The sequence below is a fragment of the Triticum aestivum genome, chromosome 1B, assembly GCF_018294505.1.
Source record: "Triticum aestivum cultivar Chinese Spring chromosome 1B, IWGSC CS RefSeq v2.1, whole genome shotgun sequence".
In the NCBI taxonomy this organism is placed as follows: domain Eukaryota; kingdom Viridiplantae; phylum Streptophyta; class Magnoliopsida; order Poales; family Poaceae; genus Triticum; species Triticum aestivum.
Genome location: NC_057795.1, coordinates 571489564 through 571513009, shown reverse-complemented (window position 1 = coordinate 571513009; position 23446 = coordinate 571489564).

The window sequence follows — 23446 nt, the reverse complement described above, 5'->3', positions numbered from 1 at the left end:
ACCATAAAAAATGGCTAATGTGAAAGAGTTGATCGTTTTATGCATAATGGGGGGAGGGAAAGTTCACTGAGAGAACAACACTCCCCCTATGTCCATGCCTACATCTAAGCTAGACACCAAGTTGAGTGGGGTGGGGTGTGCAAGGGTTCAAGACACATTTCTCGAATCAATGATATTTAGCTCATGCCTTAACTCACGAAATCTTGCTTCATCCAAGGGCTTCGTGAAGATATCTGCAAGGTTATCATGGGTGTTGACATACTTGAGCTTGATCTCTCCTCGCCTAATGTGATCCCGGATGAACTGATACGGAGTCTCAATGTGCTTCGTCTTGAAGTGTTGCACCGGGTTGAGAGAAATCTTGATGGCACTTTCGTTGTCACACCAAAGAGGCACTTTGTCACAAATGACACCGTATTCCTTTAAAGTTTGCCTCATCCATAGGAGTTGTGCACAACAACTACCGGCCGCCACATATTCAGCTTCGGTGGACGAGAGAGATACACAACTTTGCTTTTTGGAAGACCAACTCACCAAAGAGCACCCAAGAAACTGGCACCCTACGGAAGTGGACTTCCTATCCACTTTGTCTCCTGCCCAATCGGAATCCGTAAAACCTTCAAGCTTGAAGTTTGCCCCTCTTGGGTACCATAAGCCAAAGTTTGGGGTATGAGCCAAATATCGAAAGATTCGCTTGACCGCCACATAGTGACTTTCCTTCGGTGCAGCTTGAAACCGTGCACACATCCCCACACTCAACATGATATCCGGTCTAGATGCACATAGGTAAAGCAAGGAGCCAATCATGGAGCGATATACCTTTTGATCCACCGCTTTACCATTGGGATCAATGTCAAGTTAGCACTTGGTGGGCATTGGAGTAGAGGCCGGCTTGACATCACTTAACTTGAATCTCTTGAGCATGTCTTGAGTGTATTTGGCTTGGTTGATGAAGGTACCTTCTCTTCTTTGTTTGATATCAAAACCAAGGAAGAACTTCAACTCTCCCATCGAAGACATCTTGAACTTAGAGGTCATGAGAGCGGCAAATTCTTCATTGAAAGCTTTGTTAGGCGAACCAAAGATAATGTCATAAACATATAGTTGGCATACAAACAACTCCCCTTTGACCTTCTTAGTAAAAAGAGTGGGATCAATTAGCCCCACTTCAAATCCACGATCTTGTAACAACTCGGTAAGGTGGTCATACCACACACGTGGGGCTTGTTTAAGGCCATAGAGCGCCTTATCGAGTTGATACACATGACCCGGGAAGAAGGGATCCTCGAACCTGGGGGGTTGCTTGACATAGACCAACTCATTAATAGGACCATTAAGAAAAGCACTTTTAACATCCATTTGTTGCAACTTCAAGTTGTGATGGGAAGCATAAGCAATCAACAAACGAATGGATTCAAGGCGAGCAACGGGAGCAAAGGTTTCACCGTAGTCGATACCCTCGACTTGGGAGTAGCCTTGTGCTACCAATCTTGCCTTGTTGCGAATGATGTTCCCATGAGCATCTTGCTTGTTCTTGAAGATACACTTGGTTCCAATGATGTTATGGTTCCCGGAAGGCCTTGGCACCAACCTCCACACCTTGTTGTACTCGAAGTTATTGAGTTCTTCATGCATGGCATTGAGCCAATCCGAGTCTTCGAGCACCTCATAGACCTTATGGGGTTCAACACAAGAGATAAACGCGTGATGTTAACAATAGTTTGCTAATTATCTACGAGTGCTTACCCCCTTTCTTAGGCTTCCAACCACATTCTCCATGAGATGACCTTTGGTGGTGAGTTTGGAAGCAATCTTCGCGGCACGACGCTCCAATTCCTCCTCGGATGTCGAAGGTGGAGGGTTCACTTGAGCATCTTGAGCATCGTCATGAGCTTGTTCTTGATCTTGAGCTTGCTCATGATCTTGAACTTGCTCGAGGGGAAGAACTTGACCTTGGGCATCATGTGGAGGTTCACCACCATCTTGTGATTGATCTTGCCCTTGGTCTTGTTCCCGAGGTTGAGGGCCTTCACTTTGTTCTTCGGAAGCGTGTGGGTCTTGAGTAGGTGAAGGCTCCACGGAGGTGGAGCATTGTCATTCTCCTTTGGCCACAAGGGGTTCCTCAATGGGTAGGATATGACCAATACCCATTCTTCTTATGGCTTGGGGAGGAATTTCATCACCTACATCACAAGTACCACTTTGCTCCACTTGGGAGCCGTTATTTTCATCAAACTCTACGTTACACGTCTCCTCAATGAGTCCGTTGGACTTGTTGAGAACACGGTAAGCATGAGAGTTTGTAGCATAACCAACAAATATGCCCTCATGAGCTCTAGCCTCGAATTTAGACAAACGAACACCTTTCTTGAGAATGAAACACTTACACCTGAACACCCAGAAGTACTTGAGATTGGGCTTGTTCCCGGTGAGTATCTCAAACGGAGTCTTGTTCAAGCCTTTGCGGAGATAGAGCCGATTGGATGCATGACAAGCTGTGTTGATGGCTTTGAAGGAAATATGCCCTAGAGGCAATAATAAAGTTATTATTTATTTCCTCATATCATGATAAATTTTTATTATTCATGCTAAAATTGTATTAACCGGAAACATGATACATGTGTGAATACATAGACAAACATATAGTCACTAGTATGCCTCTACTTGACTAGCTCGTTAATCAAAGATGGTTATGTTTCCTAACCATAGACATGTGTTGTCATTTGATTAATGGGATCACATCATTAGAAGAATGATGTGATTGACATGACCCATTCCGTTAGCATAGCACTTGATCGTTTAGTATATTGCAATTGCTTTCTGCATGCCTTATACATGTTCCTGTAACTATGAGAAATATGCAACTCCCGTTAACCGGAGGAACACTTTGGGTACTACCAAACGTCACAACGTAACTGGGTGATTATAAAGGAGTACTACAGGTGTCTCCGAAGGTACATGTTGAGTTGGCGTATTTCGAGATTAGGTTTTTTCACTCCGATTGTCGGAGAGGTATCTCTGGGCCCTCTCGATAATGCACATCTTTATAAGCCTTGCAAGGAATGTGACCAAATGAGTTGGTTACGGAATGATGCATTACGGAACGAGTAAAGAGACTTGACGGTAACGAGATTGAACTAGGTATTGGATACCGACGACCAAATCTCGGGCAAGTAACATACCGATGAAAAAGGGAACAACGTATGTTGTTATGCGGTTTGACCGATAAAGATCTTCGTAGAATATGTAGGAACCAATATGGGCATCTAGGTTCCGCTATTGGTTATTGACCGAGAATAGTTCTAGATCATGTCTACATAGTTCTCGAACCCGTAGGGTCCGCACGCTTAACGTTACGATGATAGTTTTATTATGAGTTTATAAGTTTTGATGTACCGAAGTTTGTTCGGAGTCCCGGATGTGATCACGGACGTAACGAGGAGTCTCGAAATGGTTGAGACATAAAGATTGATATATTGGACGACTATATTCGGACACCGGAAGTGTTCCGGGTGATTTCAGAGAAAACCGGAGTGCCGGAGGGTTACCGGAACCCCCCCCCCCCCCGGAGAGTTAATGGGCCACATGGGCCTTGGTGGGAAGAGAGAGGGGCGGCCAGGGTGGGCCGCGCGCCCCCTCTCCCTATGGTCCGAATTGGACTAGGAGGGGGGGCGGCGCCCCCCTCTTTCCTTCCCCCTTCTCCCCCTTCCTTTCCCCTCCTAGTAGGAGTAGGAAAGGGGGAGTCCTACTCCTACTAGGAGGAGGACTCCTCCTTGGCGCGCCCACAAGGGCCGGCCGGCCTCCCCCCTCCCTCCTTTATATACGGGGGCAGGGGGCACCCCATGAGACACAGGTTGATCTACGGATCGTTCCTTAGCCGTGTGCGGTGCCCCCCTCCACCATATTCCACCTCGGTCATATCTTCGTGGAGTTTAGGCGAAGCCCTGCGCCGGTAGAACATCATCATCGTCACCACGCCGTCGTGCTGACGGAACTCATCCCCAAAGCTTTGTTGGATCGGAGCCCGGGGATCGTCATCGAGCTGAACGTGTGCTGCACTCGGAGGAACCGTACGTTCGGTGCTTGGATCGGTCGGATCGTGAAGACGTACGACTACATCAACCGCGTTGTGCTAATGCTTCCGCTTACGGTCTACGAGGGTACGTGGACAACACTCTCCCCTCTCGTTGCTATGCCATCACCATGATCTTGCGTGTGTGTAGGAATTTTTTTGAAATTACTACGTTCCCCAACAGGCTTCAGCCCAAAAATTGTATGGAGACTTGAGCTCCGCCATCATGGTCCTTGCCGCATCCATCAACGTCCGGTTCTTCCTCTCCGCAACACCATTTTGTTGAGGGGTATATGGTGCAGAATATTGATGCTTGATCCCTTCATCACTAAGAAACTCATCCAAGGTGTAGTTCTTGAACTCGGTGCCGTTGTCACTTCTTATTGTCAGAATCTTTGCATTATGTTGACGTTGAGCTTCATTTGCAAAGTCGATGACGGTTTGTTGAGTCTCACTCTTCCTCTTGAAGAAGTATACCCAAGTGTATCTTGAATAATCATCCACAATCACCAAGCAATACTTTCTACCCCCAAGACTGTCAAAGGATGGAGGCCCGAAGAGGTCCATGTGCAGGAGCTCCAAGGGTCTCTTCGAGTAGATGATAGTCGTGGGAGGGTGAGCCGTCTCATGAAGCTTTCCTTCGATACAGGCACTGCAAACACGATCTTTGGCAAAACTAACATTCGTTAGTCCATGAACATGGTCCCCCTTGAGAAGACTTTGCAAAGATCTCATATTGACGTGGGCTAAACGGCGATGCCAAAGCCATCCCACATCAACTTTAGCCATTAGGCATGTCGCGGTCTTAGTGGGTTGCTCCGAAAAGTTAATCACATAGAGACCGTTCTCGACATGCCTAACAAAGGCTACTTTAAGAGTCTTGCTCCACAAGAGGGCCACAGTATCAATATCAAAGAAGGTGGCAAAGCCCATGAGTGTGAGTTGACGAACGGAAAGTAAATTGAACGCAAGGGACTCAACAAGCATGACTTTCTTGATCGTTAGATCATGAGAAATGACAACCTTGCCAAGCCCCAATACCTTAGAATGTGAGGCATCACCCCATTCGACATTGGTGGGAATAGATGGGATCTTGTGCACGTCCACCACCCAGTCCTTGCTCCCGGTCATATGATTTGTTTCTCCACTATCGAGCAACCATGACCCCCCACCGGAAGCAAACACCTACAAGAGATCAATGCTTGGTTTTAGGTACCCATTAAGTAATGGGTCCTTTGATGTTAGTAACAAGGGTCTTAGGAACCCAAATAGACCATTCAATGTACTCATAAGGAGAACCAACAAATTTAGCATAAACATGCCCATCACTAGCACGTCACAACACATAAGAGGGGTTAAAGTCGCCGGCTTTGTTGGGAGAGATGGCTTTGCGCTCTTTGGCATCACCACTCTTCCCATTGTTCTTCTTCTCCTTAGGAGCACCTTCTCCCTCTTTCACAAAGGTTTTCTTGAGCGGAGGAGGTCGATTGGTCTTGCTCTTCTTCTCCTTGTTATTCTTCTTGTTCTTGGACTTGGGTGAGTACCCAACTCCCTCCTTGCCCACAACTTCCTTTTCATTGCTCAAAAGGTCATTTAGGTTCTTCTCGCCTTGTATGCATGACACAAGACCTTTCTCGAGTTGTTCCTTCAACTTAGCATTCTCCTCCACAAGATGCACATGCTCACAACATGGGTTAGTAGCATTTGCATTATCAATTAAGACCATGTGAGGAAATGTGGCCTTTTCCTTGGTTAGCTTAACTTCGAGTTGAGCATGAGACTCCTTGAGGGTGGCATGAGCACCTTTCAAGACCTTGTGGGCCTTGTCAAGTACATCAAACTCCTCTGTGAGTCTAACATGATCAATCCCAAGTTTAGCCTTCTCGGAAGCTAGAACACGAGACACAACAAGAGCATGATCAAGATCTTTCTTTAGTTTAGCATGACCATCATTGTGTGACTCCTCAAGAGCCAAACGATGCCCACACTCTTCCTCAAGAGCATTGGAGAGATCCGATATCTCATCGGCATAGTCACGACTATGACTTTCCATCTTAGAGATGGATTCTTCGTGAGCCTCGATCATGTCATTGGCTTCACCAAGTTGTTCCAAGAGAGCAACAAAGTGCTTCTTGGATTTGCCCTTGAGCTTACTCATGAAGGACTCAAATTCATTGATCTCCTCATTAGACCCCTTACCATTATCAAAGTCATCCGTTGAAGGAGCGTTAGGAATAATGGTGGTTTTCATGTTGGGGGTTACCTTGTTGGTGGCCTTAGCCATGAGGCACTTGGCGGTGATGTTCTCGTTAGGTGCATCGAAGAGAGACACCCGGGGAGTTGTGACAATGGCAACGGATGCCATGGCCATTGTTTCACCATCTTCATCATCATCGTCATCCTCACGGCATTCTTCTTGAACCACCAACCCGCGAGAAGGAGTCTTCTTGGTGAAGTTGTTCTTGTTGGGGAAGGACTTGGCTTTGTCTTTTCGGATGAACTTGCCACCATTGTCTTCCCGCTTCTCGTAGGGACAATCCGCAACGAAATGCCTAACATTGCCACAGTTGAAACAAGTTCTAACTCGTTGCTTCCCCTTGAGGACACTTGAGTTGTTCTTGTTGAAGTTGGATCTTGTATTCTTCTTACTCCAAAACTGTCTTGAGGCAAGAGCCATGTGCTCATGATAATCATACTTCGTGTCCTCGGGGTTGCTCTCCTCATCTTCCTCTTCTTCTTCTTCTTCCACACTAACCTTGGCCTTCAAGGCAAGATTGGGCTTCTCTGCCCTTTGATAACGGAGCACCACATTGTCGATGGTCTTATCCAAGATGCTCATTGCAAAAAACTCATCCAACACTTCACCAGAGGTCATGGACTGGAAGTCCGGTCTTTGGCGAATGACGGAGGACATGGCCTTGTTGTAGGGCATCATGGCCTTGAGGAACTTGCGCTTGATCCAGTTGTCATCCGTGTCCTTGCTCCCATGATCTCGGAGTGCGACCGCGAGTTTGGTCACTCTTCGAAAGAGCTCACGAGGTTCTTCATCCTCTTTCATTGCAAACTCATTGGCTTCATCTTGCACCACTTCATAGTTGGAGCATTGAATGCTAGCACTTCCTCGATAGAGACGCTCGACACATTTCCATGCTTCTTTAGCCATGGCATGAGGTCGAAGATGAGGGAGATCTTCGGGAAGGATTGCATCTTGGATGATGAAGAGATCACTCTCATTGAATTGATTGTCCACTTCTTCTCGAGGGGTGAAGTTGCTTGGATCATGAGGATAGTAACCTTCTTCAATAATTCTCCAAAGGTTAGTGTTCACATGTTTTAAGTGACGCTTGAAGCGATAAAGCCAAGAGTCAAAATCATCATTTTTCACATATTTAGGAGGAGGACCGGCATGATTCAAATGAGTAGAGGGGATCGGTCCTCTATACACTGGGGGTTCCACATTGGCAAAGATGCCGGTGCCATTTCTACCACTAGTAGATGGACTATTTTCACTGTTAGCTTCCCCCTTGTCGGAGGTAGCATCCGTCACCTTGTTAGTGGGATCACCCACTTTCATCGGCGAGGTAGATAGTTTAAGTCCGTTTAGGAAATCAGAAAACATGCTTTTAACCTCGGCCGTCATGGAGGTTTTCAATGTGTCTAAAGCCACATTGAATTCCTCACGAGAGACCGAGGCTCCCCCTTCGGCCGTGGACGAGATGGGATTCACACTGGAGTGCTCCTCCGCACCGTCGTGGGTGTCAACCATACTCTTCGGATGGCAAAGTCCTTAATAAAGAGATGAGGCTCTGATACCAATTGAAAGGATCGATATGGTTGACTAGAGGGGGGGTGAATAGGCAACTAATAATTTTTAGATTTTTCTTTAACAATTTAAACCTTGCCATGAAATAGGTTGTCTAGATGTGCAACTACGTGGACAACCTATATGATGCAAAGACAATAAGCACACAAGCAAGCAATGGATATAACTCAAGTAAGCTTGCAAAAGTAAAGGGACAAGATAACCAAGAGTGGGGCCGGTGGAGACGAGGATGTGTTACCGAAGTTCCTTCCTTTTAAGGGGAAGTACGTCTCCGTTAGAGCGGTGTGGAGGCACAATGCTCCCCAAGAAGCCACTAGGGCCACCGTAATCTCCTCACGCCCTCACACAATGCGAGATGCCGTGGTTCCACTATTGGAGCCCTTGAAGGCGGCAACCGGACCTTTACAAACAAGATTGGGGCTATCTCCACAACACTTGGAGGCTCCCAACAACACCACGAAGCTTCACCACAATGGAGTATGGCTTCGAGGTGACCTCAACCGTCTAGGGTGCTCAACACCCAAGAGAAACAAGATCCACTAGGGATAAGTGGGGGAATCAAATTTCTCTTGGTGGAAGTGTAGATCTGGGCCTTCTCAACCAATCCCGAGCAAATCAACAAGTTTGATTGGCTAGGGAGAGAGATCGGGAGAAAATGGAGCTTGGAGCAACAAAGGAGCTTTGGGGGAAAGAGGTAGGTCAACTTTGGGGAAGAAGACCCCTTTATATAATGGGGGGAACAAACCAACTGTTATCCCACTCACCAGCCCCGCACAGAGGGGTACTACCGCTAGGGAAGGGCGGTACTACCGCTCCGGGTGGTACTACCGCTCAACCAAGCGGTACTGCCGCGCTGCCGGGGCCCTTGACCCCAGGGCGGTACTACCGCTAGGGAAGAGCGGTACTACCGCTTAGGGCGGTACTACCGCTCCTCCTACCTCCCTTAGTGCCGCAAAACCCGACACAAAAAACTTCGTTTGAGAATCGAGGCGGAAGTAGCCCAGACGCACAGCGGTACTACGGCCGAAAATCCCAAGCGGTACTACCGTTCGGAGAGCGGTACTACCGCTCTGAGAGCGGTACTACCGCTGGGGAGCTTCGGCGGTACTACCGCTGTGGTCGTGGTACTACCGCTGGGGCAGAGCAAAGCAAAGCAAGGGGAAAACGGCAGCTCCAGAGATGTGGAAGGAAAGACGACGGGTGAGATGAGAATGTGTACGTGTGATTCCACCCAAGTCTTGCCAAAGCGGATCCCCTCTTGATAGTACGGTGACTCCTACGAAACTAGTCCACCAACAACGAAACGAAGGAGCTACACCATCTTGAATACAACACCGAGGGGAGGAAATCGTCTCATGCCAATGGATGAATCTCTGAAAGAACTAAATGCACACGATTAGTTCGCACAAGCATTGTCATCAATCACCAAAACATCTTGAGGATAAATATGCCCTTACAGGTGGCCTCGACGACAACACTCTTTTAACTTGGTAAATTTGGGTGGCCCTCGAGAGAGTTTGTCGGGTAGGGGCGCGGCGGGAGGGGGTAGGAGACCAACATCGTTTTTTCTCTAGGGTTTGGATGTCCTCGAGAGTTTTGGTCGAGCGAGAGGGCCGAGGGGGGTGCTGCCGTCGTATAAGTTATCACGGCCGAGAGGGGGTATATATATCGACCGCACCTCAGGTCGAAGTTATCCGGGAGGGGGTTATATCGACAACGACGCGGCATACATATACATGGGAAAATAATGTTATCGGGGAGGGGGTATATCGGTACCCCCTCCCTTGTCTTGAAGTTCTCGGGAGGGGTATATCGACAATGACATACCCGATAAAAAATAAGGAGACAAAAGAAGAAATAAAAAGAGGAGAAGAAGAAAGGAATAGAAGAGAAGCAATCGAAGAAAAAAAGAAGAAAAAAAGGAGAAGAAGAAAGGAATAGAAGAGAAAGAAGAAAAAAAATTCTATATTTTTTTCTTCTTTCTCCTCTATTCCTTTTTTTCTCCTCCTCTTCTTTTTCTTCTTTTTTCCTCTTCTTATTTATTTCTCCTCTTCTTCCTCTCCTCTTCTTTTCCTTTCTTCCTCTTCTTATTTTCCTTTTTCCTCTCCGCTTTCTTCTTCTTCCTTATCTTCCTAGCTAGATCTATAATATTAATCTAAAAATGTGACTTTTGCATATATAAAACTTTTTCTTCTTCTTCCTTCTTCCTTCTCTTCCTTCTTTTCCTAAATATATAAAACTTTTCTAAAAATTAAACTAACCTAAAATGTACTAAATCAGAGAACATATATAGATAAAACTAACCTAAAATGTACCCAAATGAACTAAAAATCTAACTTTTATATGCACAGAGAACATACATACATATATACATTTTAATAAAAAGGAAAAAAACAAATCATCATATATATGAACAAAAAATCTAAAAAAAAGGACATATAATCAGATATACACACATACATATACTCACACATATACATATAATCTGGAAAAAAAACATCATATATATGTGAAAAAACAGAGGAAAGGACAGGGGGGCGGCGCCGGTCTGACCAAGGGGAGGTGCAGCGTGGTCGGGGCAGGGGCAGAGGCACGGCGCCGGCGTTGGTGCACATGGTGGCGACGACGGCGTGGTCGGGGCATGGGCGACGGTGGCATGGTCGGGGGCGCGGCAGAGGCACGGCGAGGGCGCGCGGCGTGGTCGGGGGGCAGGGGTGACGGCGGCGTGGTCGGGGCGGGGCAACGGCGGCGTGGTCGGGGGTGCTGCAGAGGGATGGCGAGCTCGGGCAGCCTGGCGTTGTCGTCGGAGGGATCGAAGAACTGATGAAATTTTCACGATTGCTGGCTTATATAGCCAAGGCATTGGTACCGGTTCGTGGCACCAACGAACCGGTACCAATGCACCCCCTTTAGTCCCGGTTGGTGCCACCAACCGGGACCAAAGGCCCTTGTGCTGCCCGCGTCGCGGCCAAAGTTTAGTCCCACCTCGCTAGTTGAGAGGGGCGCGCAGTGGTTTATAAGCCCCACTGCCGCACCCCTCTCGAGCTCCTCTCCACTGCAGGCTTACGGGCCTACTTGCTATTGCTTTGCCTGATGGACCTTCTGGGCCTACTGCGGGCCTGAATCCTGGCCCATGGATGGGTTTCTAGTCGTATTCAGGCCGTGGTGGCCTAGTTGGTGGCAAATTTTTTATTTTTTCTCATTTTTTTGTTTTCTTTTTTGCTTTATTTATTTTGTTTTGTTTCTACTTACAACAAAATACTTATTTATTTTATTTTATTTTGTTTATAATTACTTATTTATTTTATTTTATGATAATTCTTTTTGCTATTAAAGTTTCTAACAAAAAAAGTTCTTCATGAATATTCTTTTTGCTTTTTGATTTTGAACAGAAAATACTTTGATAATTTTAGTTGCATCAATTTTATATAATTTTAGTTTCAATAATACTAGAAGTTGCTTATAATGTTTTGAACAGAAAATACTTTGATAATTTTAGTTTCATAAATTTTATTTATGTTATTAAAGTTTTTTTTGTTTGTACTTATAACAAAATACTTATTTATTTTATTTTATTTTGTTTATAATTACTTATTTATTTTATTTTATGATAATTCTTTTTGCTATTAAAGTTTCTAACAAAAAAAAGTTCTTGATGAATATTCTTTTTGCTTTTAATGATTTTGAACAGAAAATACTTTGATAATTTTAGTTGCATCAATTTTATATAATTGTAGTTTCAATAATACTAAAAGTTGCTTATAATGTTTTGAACAGAATATACTTTGATAATTTTAGTTTCATAAATTTTATTTATGTTATTAAAGTTTTTTTTGTTTCTTCTTATCTATTTTATTAAAGTTTATATCATTTTGTTTTAAATTACTTTTTTATTTTATTTTATTTTGTTTCTGACTTCATTTGTTATTTTTCATGCATTTACTGATTATTTTGAGCTATAAGACCATGAAATTGAAAAGCATTTGAAATGAACTCTGAAAAGGTTCCAAGTTGGCATGGTATCATCATTTCACCCACATAGCAAGTGCAAGAAAGTAGAGAGGCTTACGTCAAAAACTGGATGCACTTCGTGTACAAAGCGGACAATCTCCTTCGAAGTATCAGGGTTTCATACGAAAACTCGTCTGTTACAAAGGGATTTCATTTTTTTGAACTTATTTGAACCCCCTTGTTTTTATGTGTTCAAAATGCACCATTCAAAGCCACATCATCAATTTACAACCCTTTCTGACTTCATTTGTTATTTTCATGCATTTACTGATTATTTTGAGCTATAAGATCATGAAGTTGAAAAGCATTTGAAATGAACTCTGAAACCAAAGTACATACATAGTTCTTCAGAGCATTAAAACCAAAGTACATATATAGTTCTCATTGAACAACATATAGCTCTCCAGAGCATCTAATTAAACGATACATTGAAATTATGTAAAACATTTCAATGCAAAAACAAATGTGATCATAACCGCAACCAAGGTAACAACTGGTCCAAATGCATAATGATACCAAGCCTCGGTATGAATGGCATATTTTCTAATCTTTTTAATCTTCAACCGCATTGCATCCATCTTGATCTTGTGATCATCGATGACATCCGCAATATGCAACTCCAATATCATCTTCTCCTCCTCAATTTTTCTTATTTTTTCCTTCAAGTAATTGTTTTCTTCTTCAACTAAATTTAACCTCTCGACAATAGGGTTGGTTGGAATTTCCGATTCAACAACCTCCTAGATAAATAAAATCGATGTCACATTGGTCGACATAATTGTCATAAACAATAAATGAACCAAATAGTTATGAAAAGATAATATATACCACATCTGAATCATAGACAGGACGAGGGCCGACGGGGGCGGATACCAAAACCATCGCACTATATAATAACAACGAATAATAAAAGTAAGAAAATTAGACAAGTATCTATCTGAAGTCAGAATTTTTTTCTTTCAGAAAGAAGATAAGAACAAGAGGCTCACCACGGTGGTGCCGGCGACGAGATCGGCGCGGGAGATCGACGGTGGTGAAGACGGGGCGGGGACGGGGCATGACGGACTGCTAAATCTAGACAAATCTCATTGAAATGGAGCTCGGAGGTCGAGTTTCGAGAGGAGAAAGCTTAACTAGTGTGGCTCGGGCATTTCATCGAACACCTCATGTGCATAGGAGGTGAACTAGAACACCCAAATGCCCTCCCCTCGCCGGCTTGACAAAACGGAGCACTGTGGACTGCTCTGCCGCGGCTATGGGGTATATATAGGCAAGTTATTTTTCCCGGTTCGTGGCATGAACCGGGACTAAAGCCACCCCTTCTGTCCCGGTTCAAGCCAAGAACCGGGACCAATGGTTGTGGGCCAGCAGCGAGGACCATTGGTCCCGGTTCGTGGCTCGAACTGGGACAAATGGTTCCACACGAAATGGGACCAATGCCCACGAGGCCCCGGCCGCCCCCTAGGCTCACGAACCGGGTCTAATACCCCCCCATTGGTCCCGGTTCTTGAAGAACCAGGACTAATGGGCTGGCCAGGGCCGAACGGTAGCCCTGTTTTCTACTAGTGATGTCTCGCATATAGAGCTGGGTGTGATGGAGAAGTCACCCCACCTTGGGCTGGCCCATAAAGCCAACGCTAGCTCATTTTCACGTAGCTAGCGGTGATCCAGGAGACCCCCTAGTCAGCGCCTTGAGCGTCAACTCTTGAAATGGCGGTCATGGGAGCGCTCACATGGGCCGACCCAGCAAAGCATACAGTCCTGGCTCACTTGCTAGGTCATCGCCTCGTTCCCCCAAATTGTCAATAAAAATAATGCCTTGTTGAATAGTATCAATGATTTTGATGGAGAATCAACCACATTTAGCATTATTACATATTAAAAAAGTTATTATTTTTATATCCTGACGGAGACGTGTGTTGCGCATGCATGCTTGTGATGAATTTTAAAAAAAATCAAATTTTACAAAAATTCACGCATTTGGGAAAAGGAAATATTTAAAATAACAAATAAAAAGGAAAATATAAAAGAGGAAAATAAAATTAAAGAAGAAAAATCCAAACCAAAACCGAGTAAAAACGCTGACGAGATAACAGGAAAACAAGAAATAAAAAGAAAAAACCCAACCGAAAGCTTTCGGAAGCTTCACAAAACCGAAAGAGACCATCTTTATCCTACGCCTCCTACGGATTGATAAACCTTAGGTCATCCACTTGAGGGAAATTTGCTACTGTCTTACAAACCTATGCACTTGCAGGCCCAACAACGTCTATAAGAATAAGGTTGTGTAGTAGACATCAGTATGCAAGGAGATAAAGTCTTACAAAATCAAAGTAATCAAGCATTGGCAGTCCATATGTATCATATATTCAAAAGGTCATGCTAATGGTGAGGGGGGCAAAACAGGTGCTGAGATTGCTGTAGAGCCATTAGAAGAGCCAATTGAAGTCTTTCCAGAAGTAGCGCCAAAGAGGCATCGAACATGTGATGCTATTCTTAGCATGCTTGGAGATATGAAGGACGTAGTTGATGCTTTCAAGACAACTGAGCCCATTCCACTACCAAAGGTTACCACACCCGTTGAAATACTTGATGCACTTGGGTTGATACCAGATTTAGCTGAGCAAGATATGCTTCGGTGTTATGGGAAGTTGGTACCCAATGGTCACCTGTTTCAAGCTCTGAAGGAGCTCCCGATCACCATGAGGAAGACATGGCTGCTAATGTTGCCTTGAAGATCGATGCTTTTATGTGTTTGAACTTTGAACCATCTATTTCATGTCATGTTGAACTTGGAACTATGTATGTACTGCCTTGTTGAAGTTGGAACAATGTATGTACTGCCATGTACTGTTTATGTCAAACATTTGGACCTATTTTTTAAATCATTGTGATTTATGTCATGTACGAGACCATATTTGAGAGTACGTGCTATTTGTTTTATGTTATCTTAAGAAAATATTGCTGTCATTGTATGACCATTTGCGTTTCCTGGTGCATTTCTAGCATATTTAATTTATTTTCAGTGCTATATATTCATTCATAGTCAGATTTCATTTTTGAGTCATGTAGAACAAGGTATAACTTGATAATGTAGTCATGTAATTTCAAGGTTGGTCATCCAAACAAGATTTGGTATTGAAATCTCAGAGGCATTTCAAGGGCCAATTCAGTGGACAGCCAAACAGGTGAATCTGTACTTGTGCCATTTCAATTTTCTCACTGATTTGGAATTCAGACCAATTCAATACAGAGCTCTCCAGACAAGATGGTAGATATACCCCGATACACGGTTACTCCTTTCTTTTACCAAAAGATTAGAATACATAATCTTCATCACCATTTTCGGTCTATCTCAAAGTGGATAGAAGGGGTGGAAAATAAGAGACCAGGTTCGTCGACGAATATGGTGCAGGCATCTGCTGCATGCCAGGATATACTCTGCTCCTTTAAAAGCATCTACTTACTCGACTGACCCATTCCTTGCAAGTAAAACAAAAGGATCTACACTCCCCGTGTAAACGCATTGGGAATGAGTGACGGACTTCCTCTATGGCCATCTTTTTGGATAGTGACGGGCTAGCACAAGAAAATTAGAGCATCCCCTTGACCCCGGCGCAGGGACCTTGAACACGAACCGACTACGGCGAGTTCGCCGGAAGCACCGGTGAAGATCATGAGGCTCACGCATTGAATTTCTGATGCTTCCCACTCCTATCGGATCTTGTTGTGGAACTGAACTGAGTTGAAATGTTAACGGCTCTCAGTAAACTGACCTGTTGCTCTCCTCTCCGATCTTTTCCCTCGGCAACTAGGAGTACACTTTAAGTGGTGGTTCCCCTATATACACGGCAGAAGTGGACGTGCTATTTATGGGCACGTATATGTGAGTGAATAAGCGGCTACCATACGCAGTGCTTTCATTTATAAACCAGCGAGTCTTCTTACAGCCCGTAAACCTTCCACAACCGTTCGGACCGCGGAAGCCATCCAATGCCAATTTGTATCGGTCCGCAGGACGGTCCCGACGCGATTTCTTCCGCAAATCGGAGACAAGCGTGGGGAGGCTTGTGGAAGTCCGGACCGCTCCCAAGCCCGCTTCTGACCGCCCTGCCCCATCAAAAACCCGTCACCCGCCCCTCCCACGCTTTTCTTCCTATGCACGCACCGCTTACTGCGCCACATTCATGCCGGCCTAGAGCATGCGGAGGCCGGCATTCATGCCGCGAGGGAGGGAGGGAGGGCGGCGCTGACCGACGCGATCTCTTGGCAGTCGCCGCTTCAACGCGGACGCAGGTTCCTGAGGAACCAACTCTGCCCGGTGCGCCACATTGAAGCAGCTGACCGGCCCTTCGTCTGGTCCTGGTCGCGGTTATTTAAGCCATGCACTGGAATTGCACAGAGATGCACCCCCCCCCATCTACGAGCACCGGCCCCCTCCCCTCCCCTCCCCTCCCCCGTCTCCGTGCCCCGGGCCCCTCCCACCTCTTCGGCCCAAGCTACGGAAATGCCGAAGTCGTGGTGCTCCGCACCGGCAGGCGGAATTGGCGGAAGCTCCTCCTCCGACAGGTCTTGGCGCCGCCGCAAATGCTCGTCGGGTCCGTCAGCGTCCATGTTGGCCGACTCCTCCACCAAGGAGGAAATCGTCATCTCCTTTGGTGACGAGGAGGAGCAGGTGTACTTGCTCCGACTCCTCAAGGAGGCCGCTCGGACGGTCGAAGATTTTGTCCGTCAGATCGAGTTAATGACGAAGCGGCCGCTCCGCAACATGGGGCCGTCGATGCCGGCGTACTTGAAGGAGGAGCCGGCCTCCCTGCCGCGCCACCGCGTCAAGACTGAGCAGGCGTCCACACTCATGCCAGTGAAGGAGGAGCCGGCCTCGCCCCGGCAGAACCGCGACGCCCAGATCGGACGCTGCGTCAAGGAGGAGCTGGCCTCACCCCCGCACCACCGCGGCGTCCAGATCGGACGCCGTGTCATGGACGAGCCTGCATCCCCACCGTGCAGCCGGTACGACTGCATCGACGCGCCGTTCTGCTAGCCGTGCCGCCAGTGCCTCGCTGTCAAGGAGGAGCTGCCGCCCGCGATCAAGAAGGCGCGCAGCCGCCTACTCCACTACCTCGGCGGTCCCTCTGGCTCGAGGTCCGTCGTCTCCGAGGCGGAGCATGCGGCTCGGCAGCAAGAACGACATGACCGACGCAATGTCAGTCGTCGCTCCGCGTTCGCCAAAAGCGACGTGGCGCCGGACTATGTCCGAAACAACCCCGACCTTGCTGCCGCGTGGATGCTTGACCGCTCCGTCACCACCACGGAGACGACCGCCAGGCGACGTCGCTGCCTTGACGGCGAACTCGCAAAGATCGGCGAGGAGCGGTCGCTCAGCGAGTGCTCCACGAACGTCGGTCGCGGCAAGGTTGCCGCCACGGCTCCGCAGGCCACGTCGGCAGTGGCCGCGGCTGCCCACCGCTTGGCGCAGCACGAAGCAGAGCGGCTCCTCCGTGAGAGACAGACAGTCTGCCGGGCAAGGTTGTCGCGGCCCTCCGGCGCCATTCCGCCGCTGGAGGGACCACGACGATGACGACGACGACACCGATGGAGATGGCGGCGCGGCAGGGCTGGGTGGCCACACGTATGAGGTGATCGTCCGGTATAGGGTTTAGGGTTTGTTTTCAGTTTTTTAGTTAAACGGTCGAAATATCGACCTTTTTATGTAAATTATATCTGAACTTAAATGAAAACCATCCGGTTTGCATGAATTTCATCTGGTTGGTTTGATTTGTTGTCAAAGTGTGTGCGGCTAGCGTTGGATGGCTGCCTCCCGCATCCGTGTCCTTGGACTGGTGTCCCTGTCCACGGACGGATGCAGCAGGTATTTTGCGCGTCGCTGTTGGAGATGCCCTTATAGTACGGTTTACTACTCATTTTTTGGGAAATAGTATAGCTTTACTAATGGGATTCAGTAGTATAAACCAGATCAACCGTTGATTGGATGGGCATTTTTGTCATTTTCATTTGTAATAGTAAGCACTGTTGCCGATCTTGCTGTGCAACGCTCCTGAGTCCTGACGTCGCCGTTATCCCATGACATGTGGCGTTGGCGAGACATTGGCTGAGGAAGGCTGATGTTGCTACATCTATGCCGACGGCCCTAACAATTGCGTCTACAAAGTATTTTTGTTTTATTTTCTAATTTAAGTAACTTTCATTTCTAAAACCCTCTAAAAATGATTAAATTTGATTAATTCAAATCTGACTAATCTAATCTTCGACATACAAGCTATATATCAATTTGGAGTATACTTTTTCATAGATTATGAATATCCATTGTGTTTCTGTTTTTGAACATGTTAAAACTGCAATCTCATGTACTTCTACAAATAGGTCCTTATACGTTGTCAAAATCACAAGTAATTCAATCTTGCCGAAAAAAGAGTTTCCCCCCGCTTTGTATACAAAGCAACCAACCGAACCATACAGGAATAGGTGCTGGGGCAGAAGCTACACAATCACGCCCAAAAGAAACGACAGAGAAAGAGCAAAACAAACAAATGCCGACAACGGCGGATCAACAAAAACAAAGAAGACTCGCGATCGATGCACCCACCGGGCTCTTCCACTAGGCTCCAAGACTCCGAAGCGCCGACACCAATCAACACCTCCAAAAAGGATCGCGACGATGACGGCGCTGCTGCCAAGGGTTTCCACCGGTACACGACGAGGCGAGAGGAAGGGTAGCCCCCGACGCCCTCCCGGAAGGTCAGGTGGCACCCACAGGCGCCACCGCGCCGGAGTCGGCCATGCCGACAGGGGTTTCCCCCGATCCCAACCCGCACCTCGGGCGCTCCAGATCCAGCCACCAAACCAACCACGACCCTGCGCCAACGTGGTCATGAGGCCTCCACGCCGTCTCACCACGGCACCGAGAAATGAGGACAGTGCGGCGAAGAATCAGAGCCGGGACTAGGGCATCAGCACCATCGGCATGCGGGAGGGCCCACCTCCACCGTCAGTGACAGTAGCCGTCCGGACGCAATAGCAGGAGCACACCAGGCCCGTAGGCCCATAGGCCCGGTCGAGCCCTCGTGGGCCCGTAAAGCTCCCGCCTTCGCGCTGCTGCAGGCACGCCGGCGGCGCCGACGCCCCATGTCCGAGCTGCTCCTCCTCTTCACCGCGCCGCAGACAACGAGACCACGCCGGGGGGCCGGCCCGCTAGGGCCCAGATGGGGCCCGTCGGGCCCAGATCTGGGCCGGGGGCGCCTCGACGGCCACCCAGCACCACCACGCCATCCCGCCGCCAAGGAGCGGCGCCGTCACCACGCCTGCCGCCGGCCGCCGTCGCAGGGCCGCCGGACCGCATCCAAGCCGGGCTACCCGCCGCCGCCGCCTCCCTGCCCCGGGAAGGGAGCACGCGCGGGCGGGGACGAGAAGGCCCGCCGCCGCCGGCACCACCCGGGCCAGCGCCAGGGGGGCCCGCCGGCGGCAGTGGGGGGAGAAGGGGAGGAGGGGACCACGAGTGAGGGGCGCGAGCTCCACCCCGGCCACCTCCCGGGGAGGCGGCGCTAGGCAGACACTAGTAGAAAAAGGGTCAAACGTGAAGCACATTAGTGCCGGTTTGTATTAGAGCCGGCACAAATGTATACATTAGTGCCGGTTCCAACGGCTAGCCGGGCCGCTCTCATTAGTACCGGTTCGTGGCTAACCTTTAGCACCGGTTCGTGCCACGAACCGGTACTAATGAGGGTGGTGGCATGATGTTGTCAGTCTGGGCCCCCTCCAGCACCTTTAGTACCGGTTCGTGCCACGAACCGGTACTATAGGTCCTCCTGCATATAAACCCTTCGTCCAGCTCGCTCTGTTCTTTCCCCTTTCCCCTCTCCTCTCCTCTCTGTTCTTCCTCTTCTCCCCTCGAGCTCATCACACATTTGGCCCAAAATTTGTCAATATTTGAAGGCCCCCATCCATTCAAGTGATCACAAAGGTTAGCAACTTTGTCCTTTCATCTCTCATTGCTAGATTAGCTCTTGCAATGCTTTATATAGTTATTAATTTGTGAGTTTAGTAATTTGGGAGGAAATATATATATGTGCTAGTATTTGATTTATATGCAATTTGAGGTCAAAATAACACTTAGTTTGCATATGTAGGTGTGATTTACTTAGTGCCTTCTAAATCTCCGTCGTAACCACCGTCGATCGCCCGCACCGTCCCATCGCGGCGGCACCTTGTGGTGAGCCTCTTGTTCATGAAATTTTATATAAAAAATTGATGTTTGTGTGATTTGGATATATAGTTACTCGTATAATAATTATCTTACCCATACGTTGTTTGTTATACATAGTGCCATGGTTTTGATATCCGTCCCCGTCGTCCTTGTTATGATTCGGATGAGGTATATTCTCTTTTAAAACTATTTGTTGCATTTCGTGTTTATGACAAATTATGCCCATCAAGTTGACATAGATATTTTTATCTAGGAGGTATGTGAACCAGAAATTCCAACCGACCCTATTGTCGAGAGGTTAAATTTAGTTGAAAGAGAAAACGAGTACTTGAAAGAAAAATTGAAAAGAATTGAGGGGGAGAAGATGGAATTGGAGTTGCATGTTGCCGATGTCATCGATGATCACAAGATCAAGATGGAGAAAATGCGCTTGAAGATTAGAAAGATTAGAAAATATACCATCGATAGTGAGGCTTGGTATCATTATGCTGTTGGATCAATTGTTACCTTAGTTGCGATCTTGATCGCATTTGTTGTTGCATTTAAATGCTTTAGCTAGAGAGTTATTTGTTTGTTGCATTTAAGTGTTGTATGAACTTTATGTATGAACTTGTATTAATTTGGTCTATTCGGTGTTGTGTAATGAAGATGAGCCGGCAATGGATGTACGATGACCGATGCTCTCCCCAGTTCGTTGAGGGCGTGCATACTTTTCTGCTTGCGGCTGAGGCAAACAAGCGGGCGGATGGTTTTATGCCTTGTCCATGTGCTGGCTGTAAGAATGGTCGCAATTACTCTACGTCAAGAACCATTCACGTCCACCTGTTTGAGTCCGGTTTCATACCCACTATAATGTTTGGACCAAGCACGGAGAAAGAGGGGTTATGATGGAAGACAATGAAGAAGAAGAGGACGACGACAGCTATTCTGGCCATGGGTTTCCTGAATACGATGATACAATAATGGGGGAAGAAGCTGAGCCGGTAATGCGGGAAGAATCTGAGCCGACAATGCGGGAAGAAGCTGAAGAAGAGGCATCAGATGAGCCCGTTGATGATCTAGGTCGGGCCATTGCCGATGCAAAGAGAAACTGCGCAAGTGATTTGGAGAAGAAGAAGTTGCAGCGCATGTTAGAGGATCACAAAAAATTGTTGTACCCGAATTGCGTAGGTGACAAGAAAAAGCTGGGCACCACACTGGAATTGCTGCAATGGAAGGCAGAGAATGGTGTATCTGACAAGGGATTTGGAAAGTTGCTGGTAATGATAAAGGATATGCTTCCAAAGGACAACGAATTGCCCGAGAGTACGTACGAAGCAAAGAAGGCTGTCTGCCCTCTAGGGTTAGAGGTGCAGAAGATACATGCATGCCCTAATGATTGCATCCTCTACCGCGGTGAGTACGAGGATTTGAACGCTTGCCCGGTATGTGATGCATTGCGCTATAAGATCAGCCGCGATGAGCATGGTGATGTCGAGGGCGAGCGCCCCAGGAAGAAGATTCCTGCCAAGGTGATGTGGTATTCTCCTATAATACCACGGTTGAAACGTTTGTTCCAAAACAAAGAGCATGCCAAGGCGATGCGATGGCACAGAAAAGACCGTAAGAAAGACGGAAAGTTGAGAGTACCCGCTGACGGGTCGCAGTGGAGAAAAATCGAAAGAAAGTACGGGAAGGAGTTTGCAGATGACGCAAGGAGCGTATGGTTTGGTCTAAGCGCAAATGGCATTAATCCTTTTGGGGAGAAGAGCAGCAACCATAGCACCTGGCCTGTGACTCTATGTTTGTATAACCTTCCTCCTTGGTTGTGCATGAAGCGGAAGTTCATTATGATGCCAGTGCTCATCCAAGGCCCTAAACAACCCGGCAACGACATTGATGTGTACCGAAGGCCATTAGTTGAAGAACTCTTACAACTGTGGAATGGAACAGGTGTACGTGCATGGGATGAGCACAAACAGGAAGAATTTGACCTAAAGGCATTGCTGTTCGTGACCATCAATGATTGGCCTGCTCTTAGTAACCTTTCAGGACAGACAAACAAGGGATACCATGGATGCACGCACTGTTTGGATGATACCGACAGTATATATTTGAATAGTTGTAAGAAGAATGTGTACCTGGGACATCGTCGATTTCTTCCGAGCAGGCATCCCGTAAGAAAGGAAGGCAAGCATTTCAAAGGTGAGGCGGATCACCGGACGAAGCCTCGCCACCGTACTGGTGCTGATGTACATGATATGGTCAAGGATTTGAAGGTGATATTTGGAAAGGGTCCTGGCGGACAACCTGTTCCAAAGGACGCTGACGGACGCGCACCCATGTGGAAGAAGAAATCTATATTTTGGGACCTGCCATATTGGAAAGACCTAGAGGTCCGCTCCGCAATCGACATGATGCACGTGACGAAGAATCTTTGCGTGACCCTGCTTGGCTTCTTGGGCGTGTATGGGAAGACAAAAGATACACCTGAGGCACGGGAGGACCAGCAACGTATGCACGGAGAAGACGGCATACATCAGGGTCATGCAAGCTACGCTCTTACCAAAGAAGAGAAGGAAATCTTCTTTGAATGCCTGCTCAGTATTAAGGTACCGTCTGGCTTCTCGTCGAATATAAAGGGAATAATAAACATGGCAGAGAAAAGTTCCAGAACCTAAAGTCTCATGACTGCCACGTGATTATGACGCAACTGCTTCCGGTTGCATTGAGGGGGCTTCTACCGGAAAACGTTCGATTAGCCATTGTGAAGCTATGTGCATTTCTCAATGCAATCTCTCAGAAGGTAATCGATCCAGAAATCATACCAAGGTTACAGAATGATTTGGTGCAATTTCTTGTCAGTTTCGAGTTGGTGTTCCCACCATCCTTCTTCAACATCATGACGCACGTCCTAGTTCACCTATGCGAAGAGATTAACGTTTTGGGTCCTGTATTTCTACACAATATGTTCCCCTTTGAGAGGTTCATGGGAGTCTTAAAGAAATATGTTCATAACCGTGCTAGGCCAGAAGGAAGCATCTCCAAGGGCCATCAAAATGAGGAGGTCATTGAGTTTTGTATTGACTTTATTCCTGACCTTAAGCCGATTGGTGTTCCTGAATCGCGGCATAAGGGCAGACTGGATGGAAAAGGCACGCTAGGAGGGGAACAAATAATATGTATGGACGGACATTCTCTCACTGAAGCACACTACACAGTTCTACAGAATTCCGCCTTGGTGGCTCCGTATATGGATGAACACAAGAATTTGCTACGCTCCAAACACCCGGAGCGGTCTGATGACTGGATTACACGTGAACAAACCAGGAGTTTCGCC